Raw genomic sequence first — 17,900 nt, forward strand, 5'->3', positions numbered from 1 at the left:
GTTGTAACTTGATGGCTAGGAGCTTTGCAATGCATTTATAAATGGTGTTCCAACATGAGATAGGCATGTAATCATTTATGGAAGTTGGGTTTTGACACTAGGGGACTAGAGAGATGTAGGTAGAATTTGTTTCACCTAGCAGTTTTCGATTTCTGAAAAATTCAGAGATGGCTTTGATTATTGATCTTCTAATGATTCCCCATGCTTGATGAAAGAACATGGCATTAAACCCATCAGGGCCTGGGGATTTGTCCCTATTTAGAGAGAGCATACAAGATTGGATCTCATGGTAGGATGGGATGGACACCAAAATACTATGGAGGTGGAGAGGAACTGACTTGGTGATGAATCTTGTGAGTTCAGCCTGAGTATGAGTGATTGGAGGGCTTGTTCCAAACAAATTTTGGAAATGGGAGAGAATTTCATGAACTACTGCATTTGCATCATTAAGAATGAGACCATCAGCATTTGTTAAACTACAGATTTTTTTCCTATTTACCCTTGAAGCAATGGACTTATGGAGGTATGAAGAGTTTGAATCACCAAGCTTAAGCCAAACCATTCTAGATTTTTGCCTGAGCATGCATTCTTGGAGTTCTAAGAGTCTTGTATATTCTTTGGTGAGTGAGAGATCAAGCATTCTAAGAGGGATGTCATTTGGAGATAGGTCAAGATCATGTTGACATGAGTCCAGTTCTATCTTGACTGCTTGTATCTTAGTTGCCATTTCAGAGAAATCCACCTTGCAGTTGGTTTTGAGGATGTGCTTTAGAGACTTGAGCATCTTCACCACTTGGAACATTGTAGTCCCGAGGATGTAGTGATTCCAGGCACTTTGAACTGAAGGTAGAAAGAGGGGGTGAGAGCACCATGCATTGAAGAACCTGAAAGGAAGACACCTTTTGAGGGAGTTAGTGTCAATTGTAACAAAAATAGGGCTGTGATCAGATACTCCAGGGGTGAGGAAAGTACATTCTGATCTTGGGAAGGTTGAGTTCCATTGTTTGTTGATGAGGGCTCTGTCAAGCTTCTTAGCAATGCATGATGTGCCCAAACTTTTGTTGTTCCAGGTAAAAAGGATCACATTATACCTGAGGTCTTCAAGTTCAGCCTGTTGTAAGCACTCACAGAAATCATTAATGGCTTGGTTCTATCTTGTTGAGCCTCCATTCTTCTCTCCTGAGTTGGTAATGGTGTTGAAATCCCCCAAGATTAACCAAGGAGAGTTGCTAAAGAGAGTAGAATGATGGTTAATATCACCCCAGAGAGAGAGTCTTTCCAATGCATAGTTAGAACCATAGATAAAGGAAGAGTAAAATGTGATATTTTGGCCTATAATGGAGATGGAGTAGTGTATTGCTTGCTTGGTTATGCGTACAACATCCAGGTCAATGGTGTTGGGGTTCCACATAACCCAAATTCTACCAAGTTGGGAGAAAAAGTAGTTGTGAACCAGTGGCCAATGAGATACAATTCTATTATGGACAGTATTCATATTTATTGGTGATATTTTGGTTTCAATGATGGATAAAATATCTAATTTTTTCTTAGAGATCAACTTCCTGATCTTAACCTGTCTAGAAGGCTGATTTAACCCTCTAATATTCCATGCTATGATGGAAATCATTGGGAAGTAGATGGAAGTGATGGACCTAGATACCTGTGATCCTTGGAGGATTCATTAGGTATCAAACCTGGGCTGTGACTTTTCCTTCTTGCTTGTGATTTCATGCTTCTGACTGTGGACCTTCTTGTTGCAAGACATGAAGCACTGTGGAGATCAGGTTCCCTTGAAGCACTGTGGTGAGCTTGATCCCTTGAAACACTGTGGTGATAATGGTGTGTGGGGGCAGGGTGCAATATCTCCACATATTTTTGTCATATGTAATCATCAAATTTTAGTGGCTATACAAACAATGAATATAAAAGAAGTTACAGTTTTCTGTTCTCTTCATTTTTTATTTTGTGCCTGTAAAAATTTCGCACTCTTTAATTGATAAATTTATTGTTATTAGTTAGCTCTCTGATGCACATGCGTACAATTATTTATTGGTGGTGATAGATTTATATTTATTAGTTAGTTGTCTTATACATGTTATACAGGCGCATAATTATTTGTTGGTGGTGATAAATTTATAGTTATTAGTTAGTTGTCTTATGCACAATGCACATGGACACAATTATATTAGCTATAGAATTTGAAAACATCGTGTTAAAATTTCGCACTCTTATAATTTTTTTTTGCTCGTGTGAAACTCAAGGGCCTCACATTTGAAAGTTTACCTAGGGCCTCTAAAAATATTTGGAATCTCAGGGCCGGATCAAGGCATGTGCAATGAAAAAAAGTTACGAGTTAGAATTTATATAGAGATAAGGTTGCAGACATTCGACTCTCTCAATTTTTAGAGGTGAGGGCCTCATGTGCACTGACACTCTTGGTTTTTCCACTCGGAACATGTTACTAAAGTTTAAATCTAGGGCGTAATTTTTATAGAAAAACTAAAAAAAAAAACATTTTCCCCAATTATTCAGTACAAGCTAAAAATATTATACTACAATTGAGGTCGAGGCAGTGAAGCTTGGTCTTTTAGTCGGTCAAAGTTACATGTTGGGACGATTGTTTGTTTTTTTTTTTTTTTTTTGGGAAATTTAAACAACTGATATATATGAAAAAGATATACAAGGAGGGCCTTAGGCCGAAAACAAGCCCAAAAGGGCAGCAAACAAGCCCAAAGAGGGACAGCCCAAATATCAAATAAGGTAAAAACCCAAAACAATAAAACCGCCATTAACGTAGATTAGCCGTTAATGGTTAACCAATCCGGTAGTTCAGAGCAGTGATCCGGCGCCATTGCCAACGAGAATCAATCTGGTGGCCTCAGGGGTGGACGACATGTTGGGACAATTGTTACCAACTCAGATGGCTGATGAACATTGTACATAACTACACCGCGCTCTTAGTGTATCTCTCCATTGTATACATGAAATAAAAAATTTCTCAAATTGTTGTCATGATTTTCTCTTTCTATCCTGCTTAATTCTTAGTTTCTTTGTCACAATTCTATATAAAAATAAGGGGTTATGCATTTTGCATCACTAAGTTTTTTTAGTCATTATTAAATTACAAATATATATATATATCAAAAAAAATTATACAACTAAAATTCAACCTGTAAATATCAAAATTAAAGTTATGGATTAGTTGAAAGATACCAACAAAGTTTAACACTCAACAACCAAACAAATGTATTATTGATTTGTACAGCATAACTGATGTAATTTTATTTTTTTATTTTTAATCACAACCGATGTAACTCACTACTCTTACAATTTACAACTGTCTATTTTCTCATCATAACTTATTTATCAGACTCTTTAATTTCTAGATGTTTCAATTTTCTCATCATTTTTCAATAATATATGTTTGTAGATTTTGTACACAATAGTTTTATTATTATTTTGTTAAATCAAAATATTAAAAATGGAGAAGGAACTGTTGATGAAAATAAAACGCAGGAAAATTATATTGGGACGGAGGGAGTACTGTATATATATACCCCCACAGGAAACTGGCTAGAACTATTATTACTATATTTTTTACTACTAATTAATTCTTTATTTTAGATGTATGTATTGTTTAGTCAACGCATAAAAGCAACACATTCAAGTAAAATGACAGATTCAATAAAAAAAGAACAATAATGGTGCAAATGTTGTGTATCCCTTTTATTGCAGGCTCATGCTCCTATTTATACAAGATTAGATGATACAATTATGGTAAGACTCGCCTTGCTTGTCCCTCACGATTTTATTCATCTTTATCATTTACATTTTGTTCCATATGAAGCTTTTTCCTATACGGAGTTCTTTCTTCATATAACTCCTTTCATGCGAGGCTTTTCTTCTATGCATGATTCTTTCTTCATATAAATTCTTTCATATAAGGTTCTTCTGATGTCATGATTGATCTGATCCGAAGCATGAATAATATTTGTACAATTTGTATGCTTGACTGAGAGTGGATTAATCTGTTCTTGTGATGGGGTGATGATGACTCTTTCGGTCTCGAATTGTGTTGGGCCGGAGAGATAACTTCGATCGGTCTTATAATGGGCTAAGGTACCAACGAAGGTTCTTCTAAGCTAGGCCTTATTCTGGGCCTTAGAAGGACCCTAGTTTGCTAAATCCAAAGCTGTTATATTGGGCAGGACCCTTGCTGGCTGACGTGGCTTATCTTAATTGGAAGGGGAGATTTTTGCCCCCACACTTTGTCCCAAATTCCCTTTAGTTTGACGTGGCAGTCATAACTAGAGGGAATTAATCGTAGCAAATGAATTGTAATGGTAACTGTAGTAAACCAAAAGTTATGTTAGTTGAAAATTGGGACAGTATGCCTTAACGGTGATGACTTATATATGTCTTCTTGAAAAGTACGAAGACCCAAAATCAAGGCCTCTGACGAGGTTGTAGTTAAGGTGCCCCTATGCCCAAAGGTGACGTCTTATGTTGAGCCTTTTTCTGTTCAAGCTATTGGTGCTTTTATTTTCTCAGGTTGATGGTGATTACTCTTGGCGATTAGCTTAGGTGACTAGCCTTAATGAATAATGATGGTGACCAACCTTGGTGATCATCTTTAGTGATCAGCTTGGAGATCAACCTAGCATTTTTCTTGAGCAGTTAGCTTTAACTTTCATGATTAGCATTGGTAATCAACTTCGGATGATCAACCTTCTGCACTGTTTACTATTATTTATTAATAATCAACTTTTCATACGTATAGACTCTTCATGCATACTAATGATCAACTTTTCATGCCTTTTGCTACTTCAATCGTTATTTTTTGTAAAATCTTGGCCTTCGAATTTTCTTCCGAGGCGACGTATTTTGCTTCGGCACTCTTCTGTGTCATAGGCCATTTATAAAATTTATACTTCGGCTCTAGTGAGTCCGAGGTAATTTGTTGTGTAACTTTCGTTCTTCGGCATTCTCCTGTGCCTTAGCGGATTTTGCATGAAAATTTACCCTTTGAATTCTTTGATTCCGAGGTAATTTATTTTTATCTTCCCCACTGTTCTGTGCTTTAGAGAATTTTATATGAAAATTTTAATTGTCGTCTTCTTTGAGTTCGAGATAATTTTCATGTTATTTTATTGATAATTTGATGTCATGCATTAAATTAACTGATTTTCAAATTACTCTTCATCTATCTTTTATCACTCTCTATCTTATATATTCACCCATCTACAAAATCATCACGCGAGTCAATGAACCTCTCATATTGTGTGATGTGTGCATTATAGAACAAATTTCTTTGTCTGATGAAATTGAACAATCCACGTCATCGGAAAAATGAGTCTTGAAAGGGAATTGGCTCCTTCGTCCATCGTCTCATGACCAAAAAAATCCATCCTTCACCGGAAGGGCAAAAAAACAAGACCAACAAGGCAGTCGAAAATAACTACCCAAACCTAATGAGAGAACACATAACTCACTGTTAGATGAAGAATTGAGGATGAAGAATTGAGGTTCAAGCTTCTAAAATTCTTCATTCTAAATGAAGGAAGACTATACCGGACACAATCTAGCTGTAACACGACTAGAATTCCTCTCTACCTTATCTTCACTGGTGCAACACCAATAGTTTCTACACCTACGAAATTCACTTCCACTCAATCATAAAATTTCTCTCTCACACTTTAGAGTTTGTAGCTTATTGTAACAAATCAAACTCTCCCATTATATATAGCTATGTTATCTACTCTCTAGAATTATCCATATAAAAACGAGATATTTACAAATGATACCCGTCTACAATTCTAAAATCTTCTTTAATCTTATTAATTTCTACCCTCTAATGTTCTAGAATTCTCCATTTATCTACTCTATAATCTCCATGCAAATGCAAAGAGTATAACTCAACTTTACTCATGCCATAGACAATGACATTTAGCTTTGTATTTTGAATTCAATAATGCTTGCAAGTAAAAACTGCATTGAATTCTTAGGTTACTATGCTCATGTACAATTGATGTGGCTTTCATTTTTCTAATATTTTCAGTATCTAATCCCACAGTTTAATTATTATCCTTATTTAGCTTTGGAAAATGATTCTTAGACCTATATCCTAGGCCGATTTTTAATCCTTTGGTGTTGGTGCACGGACCCATACTTGAGTTTAGCTTTGGAAAATGATTCTTAGACCTATATCCTAGGCCAATTTTTAATCCCTTGGTGTTTGTGCACGAACCCATACTTGAGTTTATCTATTACATGTAAATATGTAATTGATAAAAACTCTTTTCGAACAAATGAACCGAATAAATAGATCTAACTATCATTACTCTTTAGCTTTAGGACTGGAATTGCAACTCTATTTTTTATACTTTCCATAATGAAAAAGTCAAAATGAATCCTACTACACCCACTAAAGATAATTGTGCGAGTACACACGGATCCAAGGGTGGGCGAAGCTGGGCTTCAGCCCACCCCAAAAAAAAAATAAAAAAAAATAAAAAATTTACCATACTACTTGAAGCCCAGTTCAAAATTAGCCCACTCCATTTAGAAAGGCTGGATCCGCCCTTGAGAACACAGCTGTTTAAAAGATGTTGGAGCTTACAGGGGGTTTTTACTAATTAGTTTGATTAATGAAGTCATAAAATATTTAATAAAAAATGTCCACTCAACTTTGAATTAATAATGCACATCTTATCGTCGTCCCATCTCAGTGGTCTTGTGAATGCATAATTGAAATTTGATCGGTCACTGAAAGGAACAAAACAAAAGGAAATGCAGTTGTGGTGGGGAAGAATCTACAGAGCAATTTGTTGTGTTGACTTTCCTTGGAATCTCTTTTTCATATTACCAACTTTCAGTGGAGTTTCTTACGGATTACTCAATGTCTGCCACAATCTCAACAATCCATTCGTGCAATCGAGAGAGGCAAAAAAAAAAAAATAAAAATAAAAAATAAAAAATAAAAATAAAAATCTTTTCAGTCATTTGACTTTTCTTTTCTTTGCTTCTTTACTCTTATTTTAAATTTGAAAAAGAAAGCACATTGGTTATTTATTTATGAGTTGTGTGGATTCTCAATAAACCAGAAACAAAAGAAATATTTATATATAACCCGGATGAAGTAAATAACTTGCAGCAGTTAAAAATGAAGTGAAAAGGGTGTAAAAAAAGAAAAGAATTGGAACAAAGTAGTTGAGATTGCACATGTAAAGCAAAAAGGAAAGTGTTTTCCTTTCTCTTTTCCTTCTTGTAAATAGATATTTCAACTTTTAGTTATGCTAAGAATCTTCACATCTATATTGTTCAGATTCTCAAGTTTTCTTTGGAGATATAGAAAGCGTTAGTACTAGAAATAGGCATTTAAAGCTTTTCACTAGTGATTCAATGTGTTGTGTTGAGAATATGTTTTAGCCTATGTGCATACTCTTTACAAGGTCCATGTAAAGCACCCCTTATAATCAGGAATTTCTCAGTCATAAGCTAATTCCTCTTAGTGGATTCTGCTTCCACGTGCCTCCCAAACGTGTGCAGATAGTATTGATACATTTGTTTACGTATCAAGTCATAATTGATTAAGATCATGTAATCTCGGATCATATAGTTATGAACTATGCAATAATTTCTCGATTGAATATCACCACTTTTTAAGGTATCCCAAAGTCAAAAGATACCCATAATTTTGATGGTCACAATTTTCAGAAGGGACGTTATTATGTTGATTATCAGTATTATTAATAACCAATGGATGTGACCCTAACTTAGATGGTGAGTGAGATGAAGAAAATATTTACGATTCGAATCAAAATCATGAATAAAAAGAAAGCCCACCACTACTAGGAAGCGGCCCAATCAAATTTTAGTTTGGAAATTAGTATTAACCCACCAAACCTTGAACCAAGTCTAGCTATGCCTAACTTTAGCAAGTGGGTTTGAATGTTTGATGCTGCTTGTTGAATTGAGTATATAATATAACTCGGGAAAAAAAAATTTGATTTTATAAATTTAAATTGTATAATGTTGCTGGTTGATTGGTTGTTTTGTATTTAGTTTGGCTATGCTGTTTCTTATTGTATACTTGTGGTGCAATAAAGCTCTTTATTTGGCCTATTAAGAGAGAGAGAGAGAGAAAAAAAAAATGTAAATAGGAAATTTTGTACCCCTAACCAGTTAATTAGATAAAATCCCAAGATTTGCATCTAGATGGTGCTTTCAATTTTCGAGAACATAATAAATTTGTTGTAACATGCATAATTGTTCACGAGTTTCTTTGTCTTTGTCTTTTTCTTTTCTTTTCTTTTCTTTTTTTATGAAAAGGAGAAAAAATATAAGTAGAAATATAATAATAGAATGGAATCTATTGCAACTCAGATTTTGATTTTTTAGTTTGTTATTATATTTTCAACATTGAACGCTCTAGCACCAAACGACAGAAAATCATGCTCTTCCATTAAAACTGTAACATGTCCTACCATGCACCAAATTTTGAAGTTGTCAAGGCGAATGGAAATGAAACAAGAGGGAGTCGTCGCGAGCCCTTTTTTTCAAGCTACTACAATAATGTCACGTGGGCTAGAGATATAAAAGAGGATTTGTTGGGCAGCTGTCTTTTGTCATAGGGGAGCACGTGACGTGCACGAGGGCCCTCTCCGAATGTCTGTCTTCGATGCCTCCAAAATTTTGACCTTAAGCAACCTCCCTCCTTCCATCTCCTATGACCATCAAGTGTCACTAACTCTCCATTAATGCTTGACAAGCTCTCATATCCAAAATTGACCATGTTCCGCAAGGGCAATTAGGACTGCAACACGGATGGGTCCAAGTTTGGATTGCGTAAATTGCAATTTGTTTCAGATTTGGATTGAAAAATCAAAAATTAATTTCATTCAAATCTTTATGTTATTTTGAATTTTTTTTTTTTAGTCTTTGATTATGATAAAAGATACATTATCATAGTGACTAAAATTTGAAATTAATCACAGGGTATGTAACAGCCCTCACTATTCGACACAATATTGTACTCTCCGAAACAGACTTTCCCTCCATAAAACACTTTACATTTACCTTCCTATAATTATCATGTTTTGGCGAATATCCCTAAAAAGCAAAAGATCACTCAAACTATCAAAGCTAACGAGTCAATTCCTATTTTCCAATCATGAAACTTTTTTCACTCGTTCTGTTTAATCAGTTTATATACTCGGTATGTTTTAATGTACTTTTTTTTTATAAATAATAATAATAATAATAATAATAATAATAATAATAAACTTAACATGCATCTTGTTTATATAACCAAAAAAAAAAAGGAATGCAGAGGGGATAAAGGTGAAAGAATAAGAGTGAAAAGGAAAGAGACTGCAAAAAGTGAAAGGTCTATTGGGTCTGCGTTTTGTTTTTGACGTTCTATTTTAACTCGAAATAAAATAATTATTTTGTTGTAAACTGTTTTGAATAGTAATTGGAAGCATGTTTGATAACGTTCATTTGTTCTAAGATTTTTAGAAGTAAAAACATGAAAATATATTTTATAAAAAAGTATTGCAAGTTTGAAAAATATAATTATTAATTTTAAAATGTCATTTAAGAGTTTTTTTTTTAATATATATATATATTATTGTTCATCACTACAGCGAAAACATATAAAAACATCAATTGGTATTTTGATTTTTAACCACTATTTACGAAACGTTTTAGCACTGAATAAAATAAAACAGTTTTTACCAAACGCGTTTTTTCTACTGTTCACTGATATAGAACTCAACAAGAACAAAAACTCCATAATACCAAACAACTCCTATATGATGTATTATTCATTTTGTTTCGATTTAATAGTCAAAGAAAAAATAAAATAAAAATATTTTAGGTTTCTGCAAGAAGAAATAAAATAAATAAATAAATAATAAATAGTTAGAGAGAATTTTTTAGTTTTTTCTTTCTAAATTGTTTTTGTTTTATTAAACCAACCAAAACAAGTAACAAACAAGAAGAAGGAAACAAAAAATTAGAAATTCTAATTAAAAATTCAAAAACAATGAGTTAAAAACTAGGACGCACGGATACGGACATGGGACGCGTGTATCACATGGTATAGACAGGATGATGTGGAAAATTTTAAAAAATTTAGACACGGACATGGCATGGATATGTCAAAAAATAATAATACAATATATTTTAAGTGAATGATTTTTATTATTTTTTTATTATATTAGTAGTTAATGAATTATCAAATCTATCCCTAATAGGTCCACAGTGATGTGATGGTTTACTTTTTATAAATTCAATGCAAAAAATAGTACTTTACAATTATTTTGGAACGAATAAAAATAAAAAGGTGAATACTTATTTTGGAACAAATAAAAATGGAAAGTTGGACACTTATTTTTTAGCAGCAGTAATTTTTACTCATTTTACCATACAATCAAAATCATTAATTTGGAACTTAGAGTTAGATATTTGTTAATTTTGTTTTTTAAAATTTTATACGGTAAATTTTTCCAATAAATTCCCCTTCTCTAATTTTTTGTTAACAAAGAACTCTCCTCAACTATCTGATGGGGTAAAAGAATTGATATTTTGACCAAAATGCCTTTTTATTTAAATCTTAATTCTCTCATATTTCAAAATTTCATATCTCACAAACCGTACATTTAAAAATTGCAAATAATATATGCACAGAAAGTTTATAAAATAAGGATTTCAGAAATATAAGATTTGTATCACAAATCTTTATAACCAGAGATAAATAGGTAATCTAAATATCTACTCTAACAATCTTTTTTATTTTTTAAAAATAAAATACTAGAGATATTTATAAGAAAATTTTTAGAATTATTCATTTACATATGAAGCCAAATATATAAAATAAAAAAAATTAGCCCCAACAAAGATTGATTTCATGAAATAACATATTTTGCGTTAAAGTATTTTCATTCTTTTATAGACTCACCATTTTAAAAAATAAATAAATAATGAATATTCGGTCTTTATTGGGGCTAATTTTTTTATATGTTAAGCTCCATATGAAAATGAATTATTATGAAATTTTTTTTGCAAATAAACCGAGTATTTTATATAAAATAAAATAAAATAAGATTGTTGCATTAGATTTTTAGATTATTTATTTCTATCTGGTTTTGAAGTTTTGTTAAACAAATCATCTATTTTTGGAATCCTTGTTTTATAAGCTTTCCGTGTATATATTATTTGCAATATTTGGATGTACGGTTTGTGTGATATGAATTTTTAAAATTTGAAAAAATTTCAAAAATTAAGATTTAAATAAAAGGATATTTTGATCCAAATAATAACGTTTTTTTACCCCTTAGATAGTTGAGGGTGTCTTTGGTAAAAAAAAACTAGACGGATTTATTGGAAAGGATTACAAGTCGAGAGAGTTCTTTGGTAAAAAATTAGACAATAGTTTACTAAAAAATGCTACAAGTCGAGGTATTTTTATACTTTGCCTAATTTTATATTATTTTTTAATTAATTCGTAATATATTTTAAATTCCAATAAATTATTATTATTTTAAAAAATAATAATTAAAAAATTACTTGCACATGCCGAAGTATACCACACCATACAAAATTCCCATAAAAAGTATTCCGTACTTCCTAGTTAAAAATGAAGATTAAACAACTGGGCAGCAGTAACTTAAGGTGTCAATATAAAACTTGAGACCTCTATAAAACTCCAATAAATGGTTGTCCATCTCACATCCAACCTACAAAAATGGATAAATATCCCCAACAGACCCACAAAATTGATGCAAACTACAAACCAAACAGAAACTAATCCAAGTTGTTAAGAGTTTGCTTGCTAGCTTGGCTTTCATGACGACTCCTTGGCTATTTATAACCCCACTTTTCCCTCCTTAATTTTTTTCAGAATTTTTTAGAGTTAAATTTATCTAGTATTTTCTTCTACGGATATTTTTCACATGTTATTCCTGTAAAAAAATTCCACTGCTGATATTTTTGAGACATGTTAAAATTTTTTTTTGAAGATTTTACTAGTTCTTATATAATATGTGAAAGTTTTTCCTTTTTTTAAAATCTTCTAAAATAGTGTATCAAATTTTAACAATAATAAATAAATAATCACATAGATTATGTAAATATTTCATTCCGTTATAAATTAATTGTTTGTTTTCATTATTCGAAGGCAAACAAATTTGAAATGTGAATCCTTCTAATCAGATAAGCATGGAGCTAGAAGTACTAGCATTAAGAGAAAACAAGTGGGGTAGAGTTCCACATGGCTTCTGAAGAAGAGGAAACATGGAAACTCATAGAGTAGAGACACTCTGGGACTAATACTTCTCTCTCTTCCTATCATTTAGTTAGACTATTATTTTCTAAATCCCATGTCACAACTTGATTTTAATTGAAGAAAAATTCTTGTGATCCAAACCTCATAAGAATTATTATTTATTTATTTTTGAAAACATGCATAATGTGTATCAACGTACTCACTTTCTTTTTCTTTTCTTTTTTCCCAGTATCAACTCACTACCAATATCATTGAGCCAATAGTGCATAAGAAAATCATTTAGTCCAGCATGCGACAAAAAATTATTTATTGCCAAGTGCTTGCCTATGTAATTTTATTTCTGAGGACAAAAATTAAGAAATTATTTATTGCCATGTGTGTGACTGTGTGGTAATGTACCATACGTTTTATCAGCAATAATCATTGAAATTACAGTGGCTTTGAACTGTGTTGTGGCCAGTGGAAGAGGTGGACCCACCAAATTGCATGCTTATTCAAATCAATAAATACTTTGCATGCATAGTTTGAATAGCTGCACGACGTTATACACACACACTCACACACACAATGGTTCACAGCTCCTGTACCACCAGCAATAACATTACCATTTAGTCTCAATTTCGCACAGATCCATAAGTAGGTGGCACTGAAAGTCAAAAGATTTATGATTTCTTGAACTTGTTTATCAAATTAAAGTATCATCAACTATAATTACTACATATATTACATCTACCAATAAAGATTGTATAGATCTTCAAATTCGGTTCTTCGAATTGGAGAAAAACGAAACAGGTTTTGTCCGCGTGATTTTTTAGCTAGCGAGAATTTCATGATGGTGACAATTCATCCTTTGATTCTATCCATCTATTTTCTCACCCTAGTTCTTTTACTGTATTAATTTATCTCTAATATTTGTTTATACAGTATGTGGAGTGGACAAAAATTGTTACAAGTTCATGCCATAGTAAATAATTTAATAAGGGGATGATTACAGATGCTCAAATAATATGACCTCTTTCTAGTTTAAAAAACAATATTGCCCTCCCATTTGGTTTAGACTTTAGATATGAATGTTAGTGACCTCTAATGTTGTAAATTTGATACTATTATCTATTGATATCATCATGACAGAGTTATTTACAGTTCAGAATTATCCCAACTGATTTTTTTTTTTAATATTATACCCCTATAAAAATTTTATTTTCAAACATATACCTATAAAAATTAACATTTGCCCCAATTGAAATTTATAAAAATTTGCATTATTGCCCCACAAATCCACAATGTTGGGAATCTTAAAAAAGAGAGACTACTTTTTTTTTTTTTTTTTCGTTGTTAAAGGTCGCCCACCTCACATAATTTTTTGAATCCGTCCCTGAATATCATGCTTAATATTTACTTAAAACTCAAGAATGCTTGAAAAACTTATATTTTACATTAGAAATAATAAGAGTATCATGGGCATAATAGTTATTTATCACTTTGGGGTTAAAGTCAATACTGACAGAAATATTAGTGTTATTTTTTAAACTACAGGAGAAATTCATGTTACTTAAGTATTCTTTAAAATAAGTAAATGTAATTATCATTTAATAATTTGGGTTCCTGTTTTTTTGGTTGTGAGACTCAAAAATGATGTTTACCAAGGTTGTTTTACTTTTGGTTCTATCTAATAATTTAATTAGAAATTAATTAAATTACAGTTAGACTATAATTGCTCTACCAGCCGGTATGGTTAGTAGTTTTTGTTGGGTGGGCTTAGTAGTTGAAATTATTTTATTTTAAGGGTAAAGATAAATGTCTTAGTTCTTACTCCCACCAAATATATATAAATTAAATGTTTATTTTTTTTTATTTTAAGTGGTTTCAAAATAAATGTCCTACTTAAAAAGTCAAGTACTATTTTTTGTAAAATTAACAAATAGAACTTTTTTACATTGAACTTATAAAAAGTAAAGACCCACTATGGATATATTTGATAATTTACTCACTGTCAATATAATAAAAAAATATTAAAACTCATTCTCTTAAAAAGTTAAATTATAAAAAAAAAATATTTAATTTAAGACTGAAGGAGTATATATTAGAAAGTGATCAGCTTAAAGATATTTCTTGTTATCAAAAAATAAATATTTATATATATTCGAAAAAATGAATTTTTTTTTCTCTTATTTTATTTGTGAATTATAGAAAGTTACGAGCTTTCTTGTTTGTTGCTCAAAAAATATATTTTCTTACAATTATATGAAAATAGACTCTCTTTTTTTTTAATTGAATTTTCAAAAAATAATTCTTCAAAACAGCCAATCAAATAAATTTTTGTATAATTTTTTAATTTAAAAAATATATATTATTATAAAATACATACTTATACTTAAACACGGCGTAGGGAGGCAAGTTGATAGGTACCAATTTATAGGTTAATGGGGTATGACTTGTACGAGTAGGGACTGTGACTTGACAATTTGATACAAATAATGTGCGGACCTCTTCGTGTCTCAAGGTCCATTTAATGGAGTCATTATCAGCACTGGTTCGTCTCTTATTCGAATTCACTTTTTCTGTCTTGTCATTTATCACCAATAATACAACTCTAATATTCTTGTTCATAAGCAAAAAAATAATTAATAATAATAAAAGTAATAATTAATTAAGTTATGAAAAATAAATGAAAGCCTGATGTGAGTACATAAACCTTTTGTCCACATATTGTACTAAATTAAATGGGTCGAAATTAATTAGTAGAATCTATCACGCATATATATGATATATATAAATTAATTACTATTAACTTAGCTTGTACTGTAATGTAAAGTTGAAACCTTAGCTTGTAATGTAATGTGAATGATAATCCTTGAGTAGTAATTCTTTGAGTATTATAGTCATTAGCTTTTGAAGCTAAGATACTGATATGTGGTTTGTAATTAAAGTGAGCCTAATCATTTCAGATATTTATTTATTGAAACTACACTCGCTAGATCCCCAAAAAAATTCATGATTTCGATCATGTGTATGACAAAAATGAGGTGAATGCAATATTATCGTGTGTGATATTTTTATGTGAGCTCTTGTATTTTTTTAGTTGAATTAACAACAATAAGACGCGAAACTATTGATGAAATGACCTAACTTATAAACTCAATAGACTTAAATCTAAAATAAGGTTGTTAGTAATGGTCTAGGTAATAAAAGCATTTGCAGGACCACAAGTGGACGGTTTGGGAAGTGATCACAACCATTGAACTAATTAATATTAGTTTTACCGATTAACTTTTTTGAAGCCATTGATGCAGGACCACAATTGGACTTTTTGCGAGTCACAATCATTGAATTATATTATGTTTGAGAGCATTGGTTCAGAGTTTTGAATTTAAAATCAGAAGAAATTTAGTTAGTTATGTTTTGCAGTTATAGATAACCAACCAATTATATTTCCTTTTTCTTATTTATAGTTTCTTTGATGATGAATTTTATTTAAGTAGTGTTTATATATACATATATGTATATATATTAATGATGCATAAAGGAGAAATTTCTCGCACATACATTCATGTATGTGTGTGTGTATATATATATATATATTTTTTTGAATGGTGAAAGTTTCTTTTTCACCGACAGTGAAAATACTTTTTTTTCACTCTTTCGTCATTTCAACTAAAAAAGAAAATATTCCATACTAAACATGGAATTGGCAATCATTACCATAGGACACTTTTCTATTAGATAAGAAGGGAAAAATACAACAATTCTTTATGTTTTGAGTCGGTATACCAAATCAATCATTGAAAGTTTCAAAACCTTTGATTCCTACGTACCAAACCTAATTAGAAAAAATAAATAAATAATAAAAATAAGAAAATCACTATTATAGACTTACTATGATTGTTTACGAAGTAGAAGTAGAAGGCACTCTCAAAAGGGGGAAAAAAAAAAAATATATATATATATATATATATATATATATATTGGGTATGCATGATAATAATTGAGTGACATTGCTTCTTCGCCCGAAACAATCTGTTTAAAAACAAAAATTGCAATGATACAGCACATTTCACCTTTTGAGATGTATCTAAGACCTAATTGAACTCTTGTTACCCACCTACCAAATGCTGAAAAGTTAAAAAGAGAGTGGAGTCATGGACTGTCCACGCTATGCAACAACTCATAATGGTTAAATTCTGTCTTTTGGAGCAACTTTCTGCAACAAAAAATAAACAACAATTATCAAATCTCCTATTATCAAATCTCTCCACTCTCAATTTGTTCGGAGACAAAACAAAATAATAGCAGGTAAAACTCCATCGACAAACAAGTGCTATGATGCAAGCTGAAATAAATAAATATATATATTAATTAGTGTATCACATCACGTCATCACATGCAAATAACCAATGGTAAAACCTTATATGATATATAGGGTAACAAATAAAGAAAATTAGACATCCCACCACTCATAAAATTTATAGTGTGTGAGCTTGAATGATCGTGACTGTCCAATGCAGTAAATAAAGCTAAAGCGGAGGATTCTAAGTCAAAGTTAAGATGCAACTGAGGTGAACAGCTGACCAAGCGCTAAATGCGGGGCCCATGTGAGGGGCAACCATGGAACATATTCCGAAATTTGATCCTCGTGGCCAAATTCAGTGGGAGCGTCAAAAGAAATCCAATCCTAAATCATTGCTTTTCCCACTAAACCCTCTTAAATTTAAATCTTTTATTTACGAAGTTGACGAAATCTAAACGCCACTCTATGATTGGTTATTACCACCTCAGCTATTTTCACTTTATTAGTCAACAACGTAAGCGACTCACTGTTGAATAATGAAAGCAGGGGTAGTTTGGTAATTGAGAGTGAGGAAATGTGAAGTGGGCTGAGGGCGCGACCCTCACCGAGCCGACAAATCCCCGTTTGAACGGGCCAACGTGGGGTTTTTGTAGGGAATTTGAGTAACACGTTTGCTTTTTAACGTGTCTCTTTTTAGCCCCAACACCGCCGTGATCTCTTCTCATTCTTCCCACCGCCACCACCGGCTGCCACCGCTGCAGCCCACTATCACCACCGGTCCACCACCATTATTTGTCATTGTCTTTTTTATATATATATTTTTTTATTTATAAAATTATAATACTTATTTAACATATAATAAATATTTTTAAGTGATCATACCATCTTTTTGGGCTTGAAATAAGACATGTGTCTTTTGTAACCTATTCGCCGGAAATATAACAAAAAAGAAGAAAGTAAGAAGGGGTAGTAAAGGATAGTGGAGACATATAATATCCATTTCTTCTAAAAATGGAAGAGAGAGATAGAAGTATCTTTCCACATATTTTTTTTATTTTTATTATTTTTGACCTTTGAAAAAAGTTTTGTTTTAATATAAAAAGAAATGATGGTTAAAGTATAAACTATATTTTTTTTTTCTTTATTCCCATAATACTCAATTAAACAACGTGAAAATTTGATAATTTCTTAGCCTCTTGATTTTTTATTTTTTATTTTTCTCTCTTTTATTATCAACTCAAGCTTGATAACTTTTATATTATTACTTTTATTTCCTAAAAAGAAAAGGTTAGAAAAAAAATATATAAAAATAAAATAAAATAA

Source organism: Cornus florida, unplaced genomic scaffold (genome assembly GCF_030987335.1).
Source record: "Cornus florida cultivar Cherokee Brave unplaced genomic scaffold, ASM3098733v1 CherokeeBrave_3.0.0_Hap2_Chr02, whole genome shotgun sequence".
NCBI lineage: Eukaryota > Viridiplantae > Streptophyta > Magnoliopsida > Cornales > Cornaceae > Cornus > Cornus florida.